The sequence below is a fragment of the Chlorocebus sabaeus genome, chromosome 11 (genome assembly GCF_047675955.1).
Source record: "Chlorocebus sabaeus isolate Y175 chromosome 11, mChlSab1.0.hap1, whole genome shotgun sequence".
Lineage (NCBI taxonomy): Eukaryota > Metazoa > Chordata > Mammalia > Primates > Cercopithecidae > Chlorocebus > Chlorocebus sabaeus.
This window is the reverse complement of record NC_132914.1, coordinates 118,293,395-118,299,654: the sequence shown is the minus strand read 5'-3', so window position 1 is coordinate 118,299,654 and position 6,260 is coordinate 118,293,395. Positions and strand designations below refer to the sequence as shown.

The 6,260-nt window shown below is 49.1% G+C and overlaps 1 non-coding gene across 1 annotated transcript; it reads left to right on the top strand.

Moving 5' to 3' along the window:
• Positions 1-231: 231 nt before the first annotated feature.
• Positions 232-333, top strand: LOC140712897 (small nucleolar RNA U13). Its single transcript, XR_012094709.1, has one exon. It is a non-coding gene; the product is annotated as a small nucleolar RNA U13 (small nucleolar RNA).
• The last annotated feature ends 5,927 nt before the right edge of the window (positions 334-6,260 follow it).

Sequence of the window (6,260 nt, the reverse complement as noted above, 5' to 3'; positions counted from 1 at the left end):
ACTTAGTAGCATACAGACAAAGGTAATATACATGGGTGATAAGAACCATTTCTATAGTTTCACAATGTTTCTTAGTGAGGAACACTGAATTTCTTAAATTACATTTCCACTATGTGTTCTTTATTCGATCTTAAGAAATTGTTAAAGTAGCATACCTACAAATGTCTGGTGACTCAGTAACAGCAGAGATACAGAAGCATGGCTTTTCTAATGAAGAATGCAATGGCGCAGATCCTTCTGTAGTTCACCAGCATGATGATTGAATTTTCACGGACACATGTGAGATGTGCCTCCTCCAAATTTTTTTTACAACAGCACATTACCCATCTCACAATAACAAATAGAAGGAACTTTTTATTCTCAAATGTTCGCTTTGTGTGTCCACACTGTCAACTATATAGGACGGGGAAGGTCCCTTTTCTCCTCTAACTTGTTTTTATAAATAGAAAATAATAGTGTGGAGGGAATGATCCTGTTTTGAAACAAAACAGGTGCTAGAAACCACACCCTTGTACGTGTAACAATACACATGTGTGGATCGGAACAGTCGGAACCCAGAGCCAGGCTGTGTTGTGTGTTTCATCATCCCTGGGTGACCTGTCACCAAGGCCATGCACCGATTAGCATGTTGCCTTTTGTTCCATCTGTCACCCTGTGAGTGGAAGAGTTCACATTAGCAGTTGGCAATTTGAGGGACTTATCCATAGAGTCCTCCAAGATGGGAAATGGAAATGCTGTGGCCAGGCAGTTCCCTCTTAGAGGACCTGTCTGGGTATGCCTTGTTTTGGGGCTGCCCACATTCGTGTCCTCAGATAACAGCACTTCTTCCCCTCTCCTTGCAATTAGAGAACATCTGCTTCTAAATACCAATTGTGGTTCCAACTGGGGTCATCCGTTTTAGCACTCTTCCTATAATCACCTGAGACACAGGTATACTATGAGTCCCAATCCTGGCCAAACATGGTACTTCAGCCCATGACCCACGATCACCTGAGACAAGTATACTATTGAGAGGTGACAACATGCTAGCAGCCCTCTAAGTGCCTTCTTGGCCTCGGCGCCCACTCTGGCGGCGTCTGAGGTGCCCTTCAGCCTGCCACAGCACTGTGGGAGCCCCTCTCTGGGCTGGCTGAGGCCGAAGCTGACTCCCTCTGGTTGCAGGGAGGTGTGGAGGGAGAGGTGCCTGCGGGAACCAGGGCTGCAGGCAGCGCTTGCGGGCCACCGCGTGTTCCAGGTGGGCGTGGGCTCGGTGGGTCCCGCACTTGGGGCAGCAGACCGTCGCCGGTGGCCCCGGGCAGTGAAGGGCTTAGCACCTGGGCCAGCAGCTGCAGAGGGTGCGCCAGGTCTCCCAGCAGTGCCAGCCTGCTGGTGCTGCACTCGAAATCTCACTGGGCCTCAGCTGGCTCCCCGTGGGGCAGGGCTGGGTACCTGAAACCCGCCCTGGCGGAACCCCCGCCCCTCCCCCCCCCCGTGGTCTCCCAGGCGGCCTGAACCTCCTCGATGAGCGCCACCCCCTGCTCCACGTCGCCCAGTCCCATCAACCGCCTAAGGGCTGAGAAGTGGGGGGTCTATGGCCAGGGACTGGTGGGCAGCTCCGCCTGCGGCCCTGGTGCAAGATCTACTAGGTGAAGCCAACCGGGCTCCTGGGTCTAGTGGGCACTTGGAAAACCTTTATGTCTAGCTAAGGGATTGTAAATACACCAATCAGTACTGTGTGTCTAGCCCAAGATTTGTAAATATACCAATCAGTACTCTGTATCTAGCTAACCTAGTGGGGACTTGGAGAACTTTTCTAACACTCTGTATCTAGCTAAAGGATTGTAAATGCACCAATCAGCACTCTGTGTCTAGCTAGGGGATTGCAAATACACCAATCAGCACCCTGTGTCTAGCTCAAGGTTTGTAAAACAAACCAGTCAGCTCTCTGTAAAATGGACCAATCAGCAGGATGTGGGTGGGGCCAGATAAGGGAATAAAAGCAGGCTGCCTGAGCCAGCCACCAGCAACCTGCTTCCGTCCCCTTCCACTCTGTGGAAGTTTTGTTCTTTTGCTCTTTGCAATAAATCTTGTTGCTGCTAAGTCTTTGGGTCCATGCTGCCTTTATGAGCTGTAACACCTCGAAGGTCTGCAGCTTCACTCCTGAGGCCAGTGAGACCATGAACCCACCAGGAGGAATGAACAGCTCCAGACACGCTGCCTTAACAGCTGTAACACTCACCGTGAAGGTCTGCGGCTTCACTCCTGAAACCAGCCAGACCACGGACCCACCAGAAGGAAGAAACTCCGAACACGTCCGAACATCAGAAGGAACAAACTCCAGACACACTGTCTTTAAAAACTGTAACACTTACCGTGAGGGTCTGGGACCTCATTCTTGAAGTCAGCGAGACCAAGAACCCACCAATTTCGGACACACTATGTATGAGTCCCAATCCTGGCCAAACATGGTACTGCAGCCCATGACCACAACTCCTGACCCACAAACATAGAACCAAAGTCCAGTTGATTAGAATGCTTCCCCTACAGATGGAGAGAATGGATGAGGACGAACTCTCTCTAAGGTTGACAGAACTGTAAAACTATGAGCTTGAAACATGCAAATAATGGCTTTTTCCTCCAGAATTTGGAGAGGAAGTTTCCCCCACCCCTGCAGGGCCTAGGGAGGCATGAGGAGTTTGTAGAAACTGAGTCCTGGTGAGGGAGGATGTGAGCAGGAAGGTACTCACTCTCTGCAGGTGCAGTCATTGCCCTTCTTAGGCAGTGACTAAGTTCACCCTGATCTCATTGCTATCGGAATTACGGTCAGTGAGACAGTGGGGGTCACTGTCTTCATTCATTCTCGCACTGAAGCAACTACTCAGAGGCCCACATCCCTAGATAATTCCCATTCTTGCTCATCCAGGCCTGGTCAGTGGAAGGGAGCCAAGGGAGCTTGGGAGCGAAGCTGACCCCTGGGCACTTGGAGTAGTCAACAGGCCACGGAGGCTCACCACGAGCCCCTTGCCAGTGCAAAGATGCTGGTGGAGGAGGGCACACCATTGAACTTATCCTTTACAGAGGCTTGGTTTGGAGGAAACTGTCATATTTTGGGTCAGGTGTGGAAACCTGAAGGAGACTGTGTTAGATGTGAGGTCCTCTGGGATCAACCACATCTTCCAAAATGTTATAGGTATGAACCACGTGCACCCAGCCCAGATATGTTCCATGAGAGGGAAAGGATCACCCCAGGTAAAGAATGAAGTGAGTCTCTGTCTTTCACGTCCCTAAAGCCATGCCAGCTCTTTGTCTGCGTTCAACCACTACCAAGAGTCTGGCTTGTTCTTTGGAACATTTAATGAGTGGATACTTTAGTGCACTTAAAAGGAACTAGTCTATTTAAGACTTTACCTGAATTCAATCATGTTTAGCCTTAAAGCATAACAGAGACCATATTAACTTTTGAACCTCTCAAAACCAGGCACTGAGGCATAGAGAGGTCTGTACAACATGGCCAGGTACGTAGAGCTCCTCAGTGGGATTTGAACCCAGCTAGTGAGGCTCCAGGCGCTGTGCTGTTGCTCACTAGGATATGCTGCCTCTCTCTAAAGCCTCATATAAAGGCAGGTATTTTCCCAGACATCAGTCTGCTGGGTTTTTGGTGCAACCCAAACTGCAAGCTCTTCCTAGAGCCCAACTCAGATTCAGGTGGCTTCCTGTGGAGTTGTTTCAACAGGGGCTCCAAAGTTTGAACTCTAACTAAATTACTAAGAATTTCTCTATGGAATTCTGGCAGCAAGATATCAATAGTTGTCTTTCTTGTAATACATTTGGGAGCATGTTCTGTTGAAGATCAGAGAGTAGTACCTGAAACGTCAGCACAGTCTATTCTATTGCTAGACCAGTGCAGTGGGTCAGAAAAGTCCACAACTGGCCACACAGCCGAGTTCATCCAGATAAGCAATCAGTGGAAGGTACTGTGGAAAGTCAGTGGAGTTCATTCAATCATCACGATTCTAGTTGGATCAGTGTCCCCTTTTTAAGAGAAAACTGTCCTATTTACTGTCTCTCTAGTTTTCTTTCTCAGGATATTATGCACTAAGAGTCGTGGAGAAGGCAGCTTTTTCAGACTGACTTATCTCACTGAGCAATATACATTGACTGCCAGCCCCTGACTTTGAGGTCACCCCCATGGACACCACTCCCCTTTCCCAGCCTTTCCTTGCAAGGCCTTATGTTGGCCCCAGTGTGAGCTTCTCCCCATCTGCCCAGGCCCTTCAGACGTACCCCAGTGACAGCAAGGCCTCCACCAGGGACACCACGAGCCTTCTGCACTGAGGTCTTGCAGCTCCACCCCAATCATAAAACTTCCCAGGAACCCTTCAGGCACCACTCAGCCGGTACTGGGAGTCCTTGATGGACAGCAGCGTGCAGCCCCCACCTCTGACTGCTGTTTGGAGATCTGGTAGCCCAGCTCCAGCTCCAGCCCTAACCTGTGCTCCAGGATCCACCTGCCAGGGCAGCCTGAAACACACTCAGCTTTGGAGGTTCATCATCTATAAATTCCATCTTGGTCACCCCCACTAGGAAGTGCCCAGATGTTCTTTGTTGTCCCTCCTTCATCCCCCTGGTTCCCCCACTGCCTCTGGTCTGCAGCTGCCTCCTACGCCCCCAGCACTGGGAACAGTGTTCGGCCCCACATTGAACAGCCCTGCTCCACGTTGGGCAGCACAAGCCCAGTTCCTTGAGGTTGGCAGTTTCAGCGGCACCCATGGGCTCTGGGAGCAGACTGGTGACCCCAGATCTGAGTTCCAACTTTGTGTCAGTCAGCAGCACAGCCGGAAGGAGAGAGGTCTGAGCACCACACACCCTATGGGGGAAGCTTCCGCCTGAACAGGTGGGGCTCCTCTAGACGGAGACCCCATGGTGACCCAGGGACCAGGACCAATTGTCTCTTTGGAGGCACTGTTGTCCCTCCTTTGAGTCACATCCCTGGAGAGTCACCCAAGCAGAAACTTGTAATTCTAACTTGGGGGCCCAGGGCCACCGAAAGCAAGGCAAACTCTAGGCACAAGTCCAGGCCAGGCTCTGACGCTAGCAACCCTGCTTCTCTCTGGGCACAAAGAGAGGAAACCTCAACTCTACGGCCTCCTGGTACCCTGTCGAGGGTTCTCCTGGTCACAGAACTCCAGGGTTGTCCACCAGCTCTTCCTCCTCCATACTGGGATCCACTCACTCTGGGTCCAAGAGGGGAAGGCAGGACTCAGAGGAAATATTCCTGGAGCCAGGGTCCATCATCCTCCCAAGATGGACATTGTGTGAGTGCCATTTATTTATACAAATAAACAAATGATAATTTATAAAGAATAATTTATTTTACATAAAATGCATTATTTGTTATAAAATATTACAAATGATAAAATTTATAAACAGTATTTTATTTATCATCAATAAAATGTGATTTATTATTTTTTGTACAAATTTATGGAATACATGTGGAATTTGGATACACTCATAGATATGTGCAGTGGTCAAGTCGGGGCATTTAGGGTATCCATCACCGGAGTAATAAACATTGAATTTATTAACCAATTTCCCATCATCCCTTCCCTCCCAGCCCCTCACCCTTCAGAGTCTCCATTATCTATCATCTCACTCTCTGCATCCATGTGAAATTGCTCGATGAACTCACAGAGACTGAGACACAACTAAGTACATAGACGTAGAAGCATGCAGACAAAAGGTAATATACATGGGTGATAAGAGAACCATTTGTATAGTTTCACAGTGTTTCTTAGTGAGGGACACTGAATTTGTTTTTTTTTTCTTTTTCTTTTTCTTTTTTTTTTTTTTTTTTTGAGGCAGAGTCTCGCTCTGTCGCCCAGGCTGGAGCGCAGTGGTGCGATCTCAGCCCACTGCAACTCCGCCTCTCGGGTTCACGCCATTCTCCTGCCTCAGCGTCCTGAGTAACTGGGACTACAGGCGCCTGCCACTACGCCTGGCTAATTTTTTGTTTTTTTTTAGTAGAGATGGGGTTTCACCATGTTAGCCAGGATGGTCTCGATCTCCTGACCTCATGATCCGCCCGCCTCAGCCTCCCAAAGTGCTAGGATTACAGGCGTGAGCCACCGTGCCCGGTCTGAATTTCTTAAAGTGAATTTCCACCATGTGTTTTTTATTCAATCTTAAGAAATTGTTAAAGTAGCATACCTACAAATGTCTGGTGACTCAGTAACAGCAGAGATACAGAAGCATGGCTTTTCTAATGAAGAATGCAATGGCAG